Genomic DNA, 15227 nt, shown 5'->3' with positions numbered 1-15227 from the left:
ACACTTAACTCAATTAAGTCATTATGAGTGTATGACAGTATGAAAAAAAAATGTATGCACTCACTAACTGTAAGTCGCTCTGGATAAGAGCTTCTGCTAAATGACTAAAATGTAAAATGTAAATGACTTGAGTGTATGCATTATAGATATAGGCTTCATAGAAAGTGTTACAAATGTTCTCCTGTCATCTTATAGGAGATCCATTCATGGATTTAGTTATGGCTTGAGAATGTGACTGGTCTACGGAGTTCTCCTTTATGTCTGTCTTTATATGTGACAACAACTTTTCTGTATTATGTGTATTTCCACAATCAATAATCATAAACGGTACTTCACTATGAATACTTTTGACTATGTGGTTTGAAGTACTTTACCGTTATCTTGCATATACATGAAGACTACTATAGACAGAAATCAATGCAGTAATGTTTTATTAAATAAAGGCTCTGATTAAAATATCATATTAATAAAATCAGGCATTTGGCTAATTCTTCTTCCCAGAAGCTCCTCTGAATGGTTTGGAGATGGCTCTGGAGAGAGCGTGTAACACCCTGACTATGAGTGGGCGTTTCGGGACTGGGACTCCTGGGGAGCAGGGGCTAGTGTGGTTGTCAGGTCCTCCTTGGGAGTGGGAGTGGATGAAACCTCTGGAACCTCACACTCAGATTCTGTCATAAGAACATTTCATAATCAGAAAATGAATGTGTGTGTTTGTGTCTGTCCGTCTGCCTGTCCGTCTGCCTGTCCGTCTGCCTGTCTGCCTGTCTGTCCGTCTGCCTGCCTGTCTGTCTGCCTGTCCGCCTGCCTGTCCGTCTGTCTGCCTGTCCGTCTGTCTGCCTGTCTGTCCGTCTGTCCGTCTGTCCCATCCCAGGTTTTGGTATAAATCATCCGGGAACCTGAACTAACTTCCACCCAAAACATTTTGCGACCTGATTTCCTACGCATGGAGGCCTTATTGACCTCAGATACCTCATGCAGGTCGGAAATAATTCCACCAAAGAGATCAGAGGATGCCTCCTCAATATTCTCTGAGGAAACATGGACAGATAGGATTTCCGACAGTTTCCCACAAGAGTCGGTTCTATCCAGCGCAGCAGTATATGTCACAGCTGCATCCTGAATGACCTGAATGATGCATTGCTCATGTTTGACAATATACTCCTCCACTGGTTGACCACCATGGAGGATGTTAACTTTATCAGCAGGGAGCTCCTTTTGAATACTCACATTCTCCTCTGATGGGCATGGGTTGTTGAAGATAATGCTCTCAGTGACCATCTTAGAGGAGGCGAGAGATGAGTCGAGAAGCAGAGATCTGTATATTGTCGAGGTGGACATCTCTGGGTGCTTTATCACAGCAGCCTCCTCCAAAATGGCCGACGGGCCCTGGAGGATGTCAGAGATATCCATGTCCTCAATGGTCTCTACCAGAGACGATAGTAGGTCTCTGGCTGCCAGGTTGGTAGGTCTCTGGTTCTCGAGCTCTGTTTTGATTGCTTGACAGGCAGTTGCCAGAGCAACAGCAGAGCGAGAACACAACTGCTTCAAGGTGGAGTCAGAAAAGATGATGACAGATCTGTCATGGACATGGTGGAGAGTTGACTGTCAGAGACAAATGGGCTGAGTTTGACAGACACCTGTCTGACCAAGTCCCCAGCAAGAGCTCTCATATCTATTGCTCCACTAGCTGAGTTGTGGGAGCAGGCACTCTGTGGCCTTGACGGGTTCCTGTTATCCAAAAATCCTGTTATCCAAAAAACCTCAAGTACAAGATCCACAACATCGGATGACACTTCTGTCATTCTGTTGTCGGACAGAAATGTACTTGGATGAATGGTGCCTGCATTCACAGTCCAGTCGCAAATGGAGTTGTTGGACTGACTCTGGACTAGTGGAACTAGACAGGTTTCACTTGGACCTTGGCCAAAGAGCTCTGCCATTTTGAGCAGAACTGATCTTAAGACCTTTGACTTGGAAATGTTCAGCAGTGGGTCGTTGTTGGACAGTCTGGTGGATGGTCTGCTAGCCAATCTGTGAACCACTAGGCTTTGTATTTCTGCCGAAATGGCAGTTAGAAAATAGGTCAAGGGGCTGGACGCTCTCCCCTCATTTCCTCCGTTGGCTTTAGCCTTGATGATGCTATCTATGATGATGACTATGACCTGTCCAGCCAGAGGACCCAAGATGGCCTCAAGCTCCTCTCTAACTCAAGGGGAGACTTGTGGCCGAGCGCAATATGCTCTATGGCATGGGAATACATCTTAGAAGTCGCCATGCTTAGCATCTCTTGGGCAAACTGTTGACTTGCTGAGATACTTCCAGTCAGCAGAACTAGAGTTCCCTGACTGACACTTCGCATTAGCTCAGCCAATCTGGAGTTGAGAAGGTTTATAACCAACTCGACAATACCCATCATAAACTTGCCGTCCGTTGACATTTTGCTAGGTCTGTATTTCTCCTGTCTACTCCGTTTGGGCAGCGGTACGATGTCACCCTGCGACTGGCCGCTCTGGACCATGTCGAAGACAGAGTCCTCAGAGATGCCAAACACAGATCTCAGTGGTGCTGAGTGTGGTCTGTGTCTCATCTCTCTATCGCCACCCTCAGGTGAGGAGACATATCGCTCTTCGTTCTCACTTAGCAAAGAGGTCAAACACCTGCAGAATGAACAACATAAATTAATAGTACATGGTAACAAAATAAAAAAATATGATCCAAGAATTTGGGACACAAACTCAACCTTGTTATTGTTATTCAAAGGAAGCATTGTGAACCATCTCAAACCACACTCAGTCCAAACATTAACATTTAGAGTAAACTTTTTAGAGTGGTTGTGTAGTATCTAAGTAGTATTTCTCACTAAGTGGATCTGGAATGGATATTTGTACCTATAACAGGAAAGACCTGCAAAAAGAGGAGGGGATAGAGCTAGGTATCTGTGAGAGGAGGGGATAGGGCTAGGTACCTGTGAGAGGAGGGGATAGGGGTAGGTACCTGTGAGAGGAGGGGATTGGGCTAGTTACCTATGAGGAGGAGGGGATAGGGCTAGGTACCTGTGAGAGGAGGGGGATAGGGCTAGGTACCTGTGAGAGGCATGGATAGGGCTAGGTACCTGTGAGAGGAGGGATAGGGGTAGGTACCTGTGAGAGGCATGGATAGGGCTAGGTACCTGTGAGAGACATGGATAGGGCTAGCTACCTGTGAGAGGAGGGGATAGGGGTAGGTACCTGTGAGAGGCATGGATAGGGCTAGGTACCTGTGAGAGACATGGATAGGGCTAGGTACCTGTGAGAGGAGGGGATAGGGCTAGGTACCTGTGAGAGGAGGGGATAGGGCTAGGTACCTGTGAGTAGAGGGGAGAGGGCTAGGGTCCCTTTGAGAGGCGTGGATAGGGCTAGGTACCTGTGAGTAGAGGGAGAGGGCTGGGTAACTGTGAGAGGAGGGGATAGGGCTAGGTACCTGTGAGAGGAGGATAGGGCTAGGTACCTGGGAGAGGCATGGATAGGGCTAGGTACCTGTGAGAGGAGGGGATAGGGGTAGGTACCTGTGAGAGGCATGGATAGGGCTAGGTACCTGTGAGAGGAGGGGATAGGGGGTAGGTACCTTTGAGAGGCATGGATAGGGCTAGGTACCTGTGAGAGACATGGATAGGGCTAGGTACCTGTGAGAGGAGGGATAGGGCTAGGTACCTGTGAGAGGAGGGGATTGGGATAGGCACCTGTGAGAGGAGGGGATAGAGATAGGTACCTGTGAGAGGAGGGGATAGGGCTAGGTACCCATGAAAGGAGGGGAAAGGCGTGGGAGTGCGTGTGCGCAGGCGGTTCTGGCGCTGGTGCACCTGCTGGGTCCTCCACTACAGCTGAATCTGACGCTGCGGCCAAGAGAGGTCACCTCTCCTGCCTCATTACTTCCTGATCCAGAAGAGCTTGGCGAATCAGAGAGCTCTATCTGCATGGTGAGGTCAAGGGCGGGAACAACAATTAATAGTACATGGTAACAAAATAAAAAAAATATGATCCAAGAATTTGGGACACAAACTCAACCTTGTTATTGTTATTCAAAGGAAGCATTGTGAACCATCTCAAACCACACTCAGTCCAAACATTAACATTTAGAGTAAACTTTTTAGAGTGGTTGTGTAGTATCTAAGTAGTATTTCTCACTAAGTGGATCTGGAATGGATATTTGTACCTATAACAGGAAAGACCTGCAAAAAGAGGAGGGGATAGAGCTAGGTATCTGTGAGGGGAGGGGATAGGGCTAGGTACCTGTGAGAGGAGGGGATAGGGGTAGGTACCTGTGAGAGGAGGGGATAGGGCTAGTTACCTGTGAGAGGAGGGGATAGGGCTAGGTACCTGTGAGAGGAGGGGATAGGGCTAGGTACCTGTGAGAGGCATGGATAGGGCTAGGTACCTGTGAGAGGAGGGGATAGGGGTAGGTACCTGTGAGAGGCATGGATAGGGCTAGGTACCTGTGAGAGACATGGATAGGGCTAGGTACCTGTGAGAGGAGGGGATAGGGGTAGGTACCTGTGAGAGGCATGGATAGGGCTAGGTACCTGTGAGAGACATGGATAGGGCTAGGTACCTGTGAGAGGAGGGGGATAGGGCTAGGTACCTGTGAGAGGAGGGGGATAGGGCTAGGTACCTGTGAGTAGAGGGGAGAGGGCTAGGTCCCTTTGAGAGGCGTGGATAGGACTAGGTACCTGTGAGTAGAGGGGAGAGGGCTGGGTAACTGTGAGAGGAGGGGATAGGGCTAGGTACCTGTGAGAGGAGGGGGATAGGGCTAGGTACCTGTGAGAGGCATGGATAGGGCTAGGTACCTGTGAGAGGAGGGGATAGGGGTAGGTACCTGTGAGAGGCATGGATAGGGCTAGGTACCTGTGAGAGGAGGGGATAGGGTAGGTACCTGTGAGAGGCATGGATAGGGCTAGGTACCTGTGAGAGACATGGATAGGTCTAGGTACCTGTGAGAGGAGGGATAGGGCTAGGTACCTGTGAGAGGAGGGGATTGGGATAGGCACCTGTGAGAGGAGGGGGGATAGAGATAGGTACCTGTGAGAGGAGGGGATAGGGCTAGGTACCTGTGAAAGGAGGGGAAAGGCGTGGGAGTGCGTGTGCTGCAGGCGGTTCTGGCGCTGGTGCACCTGCTGGGTCCTCCACTACAGCTGAATCTGACGCTGCGGCCAAGAGAGGTCACCTCTCCTGCCTCATTACTTCCTGATCCAGAAGAGCTTGGCGAATCAGAGAGCTCTATCTGCATGGTGAGGTCAAGGGCGGAACAACAATTAATAGTACATGGTAACAAAATAAAAAAATATGATCCAAGAATTTGGGACACAAACTCAACCTTGTTATTGTTATTCAAAGGAAGCATTGTGAACCATCTCAAACCACACTCAGTCCAAACATTAACATTTAGAGTAAACTTTTTAGAGTGGTTGTGTAGTATCTAAGTAGTATTTCTCACTAAGTGGATCTGGAATGGATATTTGTACCTATAACAGGAAAGACCTGCAAAAAGAGGAGGGGATAGAGCTAGGTATCTGTGAGAGGAGGGGATAGGGCTAGGTACCTGTGAGAGGAGGGGATAGGGGTAGGTACCTGTGAGAGGAGGGGATTGGGCTAGTTACCTGTGAGAGGAGGGGATAGGGCTAGGTACCTGTGAGAGGAGGGGATAGGGCTAGGTACCTGTGAGAGGCATGGATAGGGCTAGGTACCTGTGAGAGACATGGATAGGGCTAGCTACCTGTGAGAGGAGGGGATAGGGGTAGGTACCTGTGAGAGGCATGGATAGGGCTAGGTACCTGTGAGAGACATGGATAGGGCTAGGTACCTGTGAGAGGAGGGGATAGGGCTAGGTACCCTGTGAGAGGAGGGGATAGGGCTAGGTACCTGTGAGTAGAGGGAGAGGGCTAGGTCCCTTTGAGAGGCGTGGATAGGGCTAGGTACCTGTGAGTAGAGGGGAGAGGGCTGCGTAACTGTGAGAGGAGGGGATAGGGCTAGGTACCCTGTGAGAGGAGGGGATAGGGCTAGGTACCTGTGAGAGGCATGGATAGGGCTAGGTACCTGTGAGAGGAGGGGATAGGGGTAGGTACCTGTGAGAGGCATGGATAGGGCTAGGTACCTGTGAGAGGAGGGGATAGGGGTAGGTACCTTTGAGAGGCATGGATAGGGCTAGGTACCTGTGAGAGACATGGATAGGGCTAGGTACCTGTGAGAGGAGGGGATAGGGCTAGGTACCTGTGAGAGGAGGGGATTGGGATAGGCACCTGTGAGAGGAGGGGATAGAGATAGGTACCTGTGAGAGGAGGGGATAGGGCTAGGTACCTGTGAAAGGAGGGGAAAGGCGTGGGAGTGCGTGTGCTGCAGGCGGTTCTGGCGCTGGTGCACCTGCTGGGTCCTCCACTACAGCTGAATCTGACGCTGCGGCCAAGAGAGGTCACCTCTCCTGCCTCATTACTTCCTGATCCAGAAGAGCTTGGCGAATCAGAGAGCTCTATCTGCATGGTGAGGTCAAGGGCGGGAACAACAATTAATAGTACATGGTAACAAAATAAAAAAATATGATCCAAGAATTTGGGACACAAACTCAACCTTGTTATTGTTATTCAAAGGAAGCATTGTGAACCATCTCAAACCACACTCAGTCCAAACATTAACATTTAGAGTAAACTTTTTAGAGTGGTTGTGTAGTATCTAAGTAGTATTTCTCACTAAGTGGATCTGGAATGGATATTTGTACCTATAACAGGAAAGACCTGCAAAAAGAGGAGGGGATAGAGCTAGGTATCTGTGAGGGGAGGGGGATAGGGCTAGGTACCTGTGAGAGGAGGGATAGGGGTAGGTACCTGTGAGAGGAGGGGATTGGGCTAGTTACCTGTGAGAGGAGGGGATAGGGCTAGGTACCTGTGAGAGGAGGGGATAGGGCTAGGTACCTGTGAGAGGCATGGATAGGGCTAGGTACCTGTGAGAGGAGGGGATAGGGGTAGGTACCTGTGAGAGGCATGGATAGGGCTAGGTACCTGTGAGAGACATGGATAGGGCTAGGTACCTGTGAGAGGAGGGGATAGGGGTAGGTACCTGTGAGAGGCATGGATAGGGCTAGGTACCTGTGAGAGACATGGATAGGGCTAGGTACCTGTGAGAGGAGGGGATAGGGCTAGGTACCTGTGAGAGGAGGGGATAGGGCTAGGTACCTGTGAGTAGAGGGGAGAGGGCTAGGTCCCTTTGAGAGGCGTGGATAGGACTAGGTACCTGTGAGTAGAGGGGAGAGGGCTGGGTAACTGTGAGAGGAGGGGATAGGGCTAGGTACCTGTGAGAGGAGGGGATAGGGCTAGGTACCTGTGAGAGGCATGGATAGGGCTAGGTACCTGTGAGAGGAGGGGATAGGGGTAGGTACCTGTGAGAGGCATGGATAGGGCTAGGTACCTGTGAGAGGAGGGGATAGGGGTAGGTACCTGTGAGAGGCATGGATAGGGCTAGGTACCTGTGAGAGACATGGATAGGTCTAGGTACCTGTGAGAGGAGGGGATAGGGCTAGGTACCTGTGAGAGGAGGGGATTGGGATAGGCACCTGTGAGAGGAGGGGATAGAGATAGGTACCTGTGAGAGGAGGGGATAGGGCTAGGTACCTGTGAAAGGAGGGGAAAGGCGTGGGAGTGCGTGTGCTGCAGGCGGTTCTGGCGCTGGTGCACCTGCTGGGTCCTCCACTACAGCTGAATCTGACGCTGCGGCCAAGAGAGGTCACCTCTCCTGCCTCATTACTTCCTGATCCAGAAGAGCTTGGGCGAATCAGAGAGCTCTATCTGCATGGTGAGGTCAAGGGCGGGAACAACAATTAATAGTACATGGTAACAAAATAAAAAATATGATCCAAGAATTTGGGACACAAACTCAACCTTGTTATTGTTATTCAAAGGAAGCATTGTGAACCATCTCAAACCACACTCAGTCCAAACATTAACATTTAGAGTAAACTTTTAGAGTGGTTGTGTAGTATCTAAGTAGTATTTCTCACTAAGTGGATCTGGAATGGATATTTGTACCTATAACAGGAAAGACCTGCAAAAAGAGGAGGGGATAGAGCTAGGTATCTGTGAGAGGAGGGGATAGGGCTAGGTACCTGTGAGAGGAGGGGATAGGGGTAGGTACCTGTGAGAGGAGGGGATTGGGCTAGTTACCTGTGAGAGGAGGGGATAGGGCTAGGTACCTGTGAGAGGAGGGGATAGGGCTAGGTACCTGTGAGAGGCATGGATAGGGCTAGGTACCTGTGAGAGGAGGGGATAGGGGTAGGTACCTGTGAGAGGCATGGATAGGGCTAGGTACCTGTGAGAGGAGGGGATAGGGGTAGGTACCTGTGAGAGGCATGGATAGGGCTAGGTACCTGTGAGAGACATGGATAGGGCTAGGTACCTGTGAGAGGAGGGGATAGGGGTAGGTACCCGTGAGAGGCATGGATAGGGCTAGGTACCTGTGAGAGGAGGGGATAGGGCTAGGTACCTGTGAGAGGAGGGGATTGGGATAGGCACCTGTGAGAGGAGGGGATAGAGATAGGTACCTGTGAGAGGAGGGGATAGGGCTAGGTACCTGTGAAAGGAGGGGAAAGGCGTGGGAGTGCGTGTGCTGCAGGCGGTTCTGGCGCTGGTGCACCTGCTGGGTCCTCCACTACAGCTGAATCTGACGCTGCGGCCAAGAGAGGTCACCCTCCTGCCTCATTACTTCCTGATCCAGAAGAGCTTGGCGAATCAGAGAGCTCTATCTGCATGGTGAGGTCAAGGGCGGAACAACAATTAATAGTACATGGTAACAAAATAAAAAATATGATCCAAGAATTTGGGACACAAACTCAACCTTGTTATTGTTATTCAAAGGAAGCATTGTGAACCATCTGAAACCACACTCAGTCCAAACATTAACATTTAGAGTAAACTTTTTAGAGTGGTTGTGTAGTATCGAAGTAGTATTTCTCACTAAGTGGATCTGGAATGGATATTTGTACCTATAACAGGAAAGACCTGCAAAAAGAGGAGGGGATAGAGCTAGGTATCTGTGAGGGGAGGGGATAGGGCTAGGTACCTGTGAGAGGAGGGGATAGGGGTAGGTACCTGTGAGAGGAGGGGATTGGGCTAGTTACCTGTGAGAGGAGGGGATAGGGCTAGGTACCTGTGAGAGGAGGGGATAGGGCTAGGTACCTGTGAGAGGCATGGATAGGGCTAGGTACCTGTGAGAGACATAGATAGGGCTAGGTACCTGTGAGAGGAGGGGATAGGGTAGGTACCTGTGAGAGGCATGGATAGGGCTAGGTACCTGTGAGAGGAGGATAGGGGTAGGTGCCTGTGAGAGGCATGGATAGGGCTAGGTAACTGTGAGAGGAGGGGATAGGGTAGGTACCTGTGAGAGGAGGGGATTGGGATAGGCACCTGTGAGAGGAGGGGATAGAGCTAGGTACCTGTGAGAGGAGGGATAGGGCTAGGTATCTGTGAGAGGAGGAAAGGCGTGGGAGTGCGTGTGCTGCAGGCGGTTCTGGTGCTGGTGCACCTGCTGGCTCCTCCACTACAGCTGAATCTGACGCTGCGGCCAAGAGGTCACCTCTCCTGCCTCATTACTTCCTGATCCAGAAGAGCTTGGCGAATCAGAGAGCTCTATCTGCATGGTGAGGTCAAGGGCGGGAACAACCACAGTGGATGTAGACTCCATCACCCATGCTACAATATCCATGCACTTGGCACTAAACTCATGTCTGCTCATCTGCAATGTTAAAAGACCATACAGAGTTAGTTTGTTAAAGGGGCTGCACTGATATAAAACGTAGAACCATTTACTCAAGCTAGTCAATTAAAGCAGTGGTTCAGGATTAAAGGTATTGCAGGATTTCCACAAATGAATGCTTGGTCCATTTTACCATCATTAACTACTTTAGAGGTGACTATAACTCACCCCGGCACGCATATTCTCACTCAGAAGATTCCAATGGCTGAAAAGTAAATAAATGCAAGTACACAATGAACTACATGACATTACCTCTATTATCTTAGACTACGTTATGGATGGACATTACCTCTATTATTTTAGATTACGTTATGGATGGACATTACCTCTATTATTTTAGATTACGTTATGGATGGACATTACCTCTATTATTTTAGATTACGTTATGGATGGACATTACCTCTATTATTTTAGATTACGTTATGGATGGACATTACCTCTATTATTTTAGATTACGTTATGGATGGACATTACCTCTATTATCTTAGACTACGTTATGGATGGACCTCTATGGAACTAGGCCACACCCAGACATCCCTGATTGGTGATTTGGTCCGTTGAGTCCTTTGTATTGGCCCGAGACTATGGGAGACTCTTAATCTCCTCGCCTCCTTCTCAAAACCCATTGGATGAGAAGGTCAGAAGAGCGGGACCTCTGGCTTTCTCATCCAATGGGTTTTGAGAAGAGAGGACACGAGGAGTATGCAATTGAGATAGGGAAAATATCTAGGGGATGCATGGGGAAGCCAAAGAGCAACTTACTCGTCCTTCATGTCCTGCACAAAGGTGTGTAGGTCTGGGTAGCTTCTCTTTCCCCTGCTGAGGGTGAGGCTGGTCTGGGAAGTTTCATCCTTGTGCGTCACGGTAGTGAAGGTCACCACTGCAGCCTGATGGCGACAACAGAAAGCAGAGTTAGGCTGGAATTCAATTTTGCGTCATTAAAACACAAAATATCTCAATGAAATGTCATACATGTAATAGAAAAATACATCAAATACATCAACTTGTCCGAGAGAGATTTACATGGTTACAAAACGTCACGCCAGGGTAAGCCTACACGAAATACAGCCCTTATTTTATGTGTTTCTAAAATCGCCTATGGGAAAAATGAATGGTGGAAAAACGATTGGAACCATTTCCCTGTTTGACCGCTAGGTTTTATGCGTATTATCACACCTCCACTGTGGGACTCTATAGAGGGGTTGGTTGTTAAGCAACAAAACTGGCATTCAACTATGGGGCAAAATAGACAGGGTTTGACTTAGACTGTTGACAACATGTAAACTATATTTAGTCTCTAAATGTTTAATGCAAACATAAATACATTTGAACAATGAACTCGTCTCAAATACATTGTTACAGTTGTTGCATAGACATGATATCAGTCAAAACACCTCAAAACAAGACATGGTATCAATAACACCATACAACGAGCTGAAACATGCCATAGAGCTACGATTCCCCACATGGCAGCTTGTTGTTAGCTGAGGTTCAGAATCATAACAAGATACACGACTTCCGGCCATCGATGCGCGAGCATCATTTTCGTCAGCCAACCCTTCTATGGCTCCTGGTCAAAAGTAGTACACTAGCCTACATAGGGAATAGGGTGCCATTTTGGACGAATTTATGAAGGTGCTGTCATAACCTTTGACCCCCATTTGACCCTACTGTACCTTTAGCCAACTCTCATGACTCCCCCGGCCATATACTTTCTAGTTTGATATTACAGCATGAATAGCACATTATTTCATTGGTTAAACAATATTTAATCCACAGTAATTAATATAATTGAAGATTAAAAAATAAATAACATATGTCTACCTTGAACTCTTTATTCTCCATCTCCTTGCAAAATCAGCACATTTCCTTGCCAAAATGAACGCGCATCCAGAGCGAAAACAAACGCAATCCTCCAGCACTAGGGAGGATTAGACTGAACTGCACCAGCGGTTTTTGATCAGTTTCAACGTTTATCAGTGATGACGTAACAATGCTGTACAGATTTGACGACTTCGATCTCGTGCTGATGCAACACTCTGTGTTGTTGAAAGCTCACGTATGGAAATCCTGCGAGTTGTAAACAAATGTAGGCTATTGTTGCCCTTAAAACTGTAATTTTGAGGACGCCATGAAAAAATAAAATACATAACCCACACCGTTAGGCCAAGGTACATGCAATATTCATCACTTTGCCAATAGTCTTCTTGTTCCTTGTTGTATGTAGCCTTTCTTTTGGGATTAGCACCACTGTCACCTAGAAATTGATACTGCCGTTGTCACATAAAACAGATAACCCATAGTTCATTATTAAATAACATAACTCATTTCTTTATTTTATTACTCATAAAATATACAGCAATCTTCAGATACTGAAAGAATTCATGGGAGTTTCGAATTCAGTCACTATTTCATATGTACATGCTAGTTTCATCCTTTTAAAGAAAAAAAAGGACACGAAAAAACCTGTGAACCTCCTGATCCTGATTTGACGAACATAGCATATGTATTGTACATATTTCCAGTTAAAATGATTTTCAAAAAGAGACAAAAACGGGGGTTTGAACAAGCAATCACATAAAAGGATTGAGTGGCTTCATTTTTTTGAAGAAGTTAAAGCAAGCAAAACCTGTCAAAATACATTGATTATAAGACCAAGACAAATAATATATATATTTTTTTTTCAACAGAAGAAAATCTAAATGCTGCTGTCCTACGATTGGTTTACAGTGTTTCTCCTCTCCAAGGGAGGCATGTTTTCTGCCTCGTATGCCTCGGAATAGTATCAGTGCTTTTCACAAACGTTGTAGTCCTTAGTATGCATCATTGTTTTCGCTCATACAGCTGCCCCTACTCTCCTAACCTCCCCTCAGTAACTAAAGAAGGCACAAAATGATGACATAAATATCACAAGAAAGAATACATGAATTAATAATTTACTTTCTAAAATATTTTCTAGAGGGCAAAGGACAGGTAGGTTTAATAACGCAAATGTAAAAAGTCCTGTCGCTCACATACAAATGCAAAATCTAAATGGCACCCTATTCTTTATAGAGTACACTACTTTTGACCAGAACCCTATGGGCCCTGGTCTTAAGTAGTGTACTATAAAGGAATAGGGTGCCATTGGGGATGGAAATTCTTTGAAATTACTCATGAGAGCAAATACTACGATTTTTTGGTTCCCACAGAGGGTCAGGAGCTTAAGACACGAATGACTTTATTAAAATGTTTGTTCATAAAAAATAAATGATTTCCCCTCCTCCCACCCCCATGGATTACAGACAAGAGGCTAGGTGCGTTCTGACTGTCTTAGTGTGCGGATAAACATGACCATCACTCTCATAAAACTTAAATGAAACATCACTCCTTATGTTTTTTCTCAGCCCAAAACGCTCAATCCCATTTCTACTGTCAAAACAGGTTTTGAAAAGGCTTCTTCCACATATTTTGGTCCATGTCTGTTTTTCACTCAGTGAAGTGCTACTATCCCCTTGGACTACAGTGTCACGGTTTCGGCCGAAGACTGTTGGAGCATGACCTATATGTCAAGGCAGAGAAATGTTTGTTCTTTCAGAAGTCGGTCTCCTTTCTGGGTTATCAGTTGTCTGCGTCAGGGGTGAGGATGGAGGTAGACCGGGTGTCAGCTGTGCGTAATTGGCAGACTCCAACCACTGTGAAGGAGGTGCAACAGTTCTTGGGCTTTGCAAATTATTACAGGAGGTTTATCCGGGGTTTTGGACAGGTGGCAGCTCCCATAACGTCTTTGTTGAAGGGGGGTCCGGTGCGCTTGCGGTGGTCAGCTGAGGCGGACAGGGCTTTTGGGAGACTGAAGGACCTGTTTACCTCGGCGCCGGTGTTGGCGCATCCGGATCCCTCCTTACCTTTCCAGGTAGAGGTAGACGCGTCAGAGGCCGGTATAGGGGCTGTTCTCTCCCAACGGTCTGGCACACCTCCTAAACTCCGTCCCTGTGCTTTTTATTCTAAAAAGCTCCGTCCGGCGGAGCGGAATTATGACGTAGGAGACAGGGAGCTGTTAGCCGTGGTACAAGCCCTAAAGGTGTGGCGGCATTGGCTTGAGGGGGCTCAACACCCTTTCCTCATTCTAACTGACCACCGTAACCTGGAATACATCCGGGCAGCTAGGAGACTGAATCCTCGCCAGGCTCGCTGGACTATGTTTCTAGCCCGGTTTGTGTTTAAAATCACTTACATCCCTGGGTCCCAGAACGGGAAGGCAGATGCCCTGTCTCGGCGGTATGACGCGGAGGAGAGGTCCGTTGAGCCCACTCCCATACTACCGGAGTCTTGTCTGGTTGCCCCGGTGGTGTGGGAGGTTGATGCCGAGATCGAGCGGGCGTTACGCACCGACAGTGTCCCGTGGGTCGGACGTACGTTCCGCTCGAGGTACGCGATCGACTCATTTATTGGGCTCATACGTCCCCCTCCTCTGGACATCCAGGTATCGGCCGGACAGTGCACTGCCTTAGCACTAAGTACTGGTGGCCAACGTTAGCCAGGGATGTGAGGATTTATGTCTCCTCCTGTTCGGTGTGTGCCCAGTGTAAGGCGCCCAGACATTTGCCCAGGGGTAAGCTACAACCCCTGCCCGTTCCACAACGACCCATGTCCCACATATCGGTGGACTTTGTTACCGACCTTCCCCCCTCCCAGGGGAATACTACCATCCTGGTCGTTGTGGATCGGTTCTCGAAGGCCTGTTGTCTCCTTCCCCTGCCGGGTTTACCCACTGCGCTACAGACCGCTGAGGCTCTGTTTACCCATGTCTTCCGGCATTACGGGGTACCCGAGGATATAGTGTCTGATCGAGGCCCCCAGTTTACCTCCAGAGTGTGGAGAGCGTTCATGGAACGGTTGGGGGTTTCGGTAAGCCTTACCTCGGGTTACCATCCGGAGAGTAATGGGCAGGTGGAACGCGTTAACCAGGATGTGGGTAGGTTTCTGAGGTCATATTGTCAGGGCCGGCCGGAGGAGTGGGCGAGATACGTTCCGTGGGCCGAGATGGCGCAGAACTCTCTCCGCCACTCCTCCACACAACTAACCCCTTTTCAGTGTGTATTAGGGTACCAGCCGGTTCTGACACCTTGGCACGAGAGCCAGATCGAGGCCCCTGCGGTGGATGAGTGGATACGGCGCTCGGAGGAGACATGGAACGCTGCCCACGTACATCTGCAGCGGGCCATCCGTCGGCAGAAAACGAGCGCCGATCTCCACCGCAGTGAGGGGCCTGTGTACGCACCTGGAGATCGAGTCTGGCTCTCGACCAGAAACCTGCCCCTCCGCCTGCCCTGCCGGAAGCTGGGTCGGCGGTTTGTGGGGCCATTTAAAGTCCTGAGGAGATTGAACGAGGTGTGTTACAGGTTAGAACTGCCTATTGATTACAGGAATATTAACCCCTCGTTCCATGTGTCTCTCCTCAGGCCGGTGGTAGCTGGT

The 15227-nt window shown here is 48.5% G+C and overlaps 1 long non-coding RNA gene across 1 annotated transcript; it reads right to left on the bottom strand.

The window, feature by feature from the left end:
- Positions 1–9657: 9657 nt before the first annotated feature.
- On the bottom strand, positions 9658–10620 carry LOC123481628. The gene is made up of 3 exons (XR_006657216.1): positions 10533–10620; positions 9939–9975; positions 9658–9749 (listed from the first exon to the last, which is right to left on the bottom strand). It is a non-coding gene; the product is annotated as an uncharacterized LOC123481628 (long non-coding RNA).
- Between the last annotated feature and the right edge of the window lie 4607 nt (positions 10621–15227).

The sequence above is a fragment of the Coregonus clupeaformis genome, chromosome 22, assembly GCF_020615455.1.
Source record: "Coregonus clupeaformis isolate EN_2021a chromosome 22, ASM2061545v1, whole genome shotgun sequence".
Classification (NCBI taxonomy): domain Eukaryota; kingdom Metazoa; phylum Chordata; class Actinopteri; order Salmoniformes; family Salmonidae; genus Coregonus; species Coregonus clupeaformis.
Note: the sequence above shows the minus strand (reverse complement) of the source record. Positions and strands in the feature narration are given on the sequence as shown.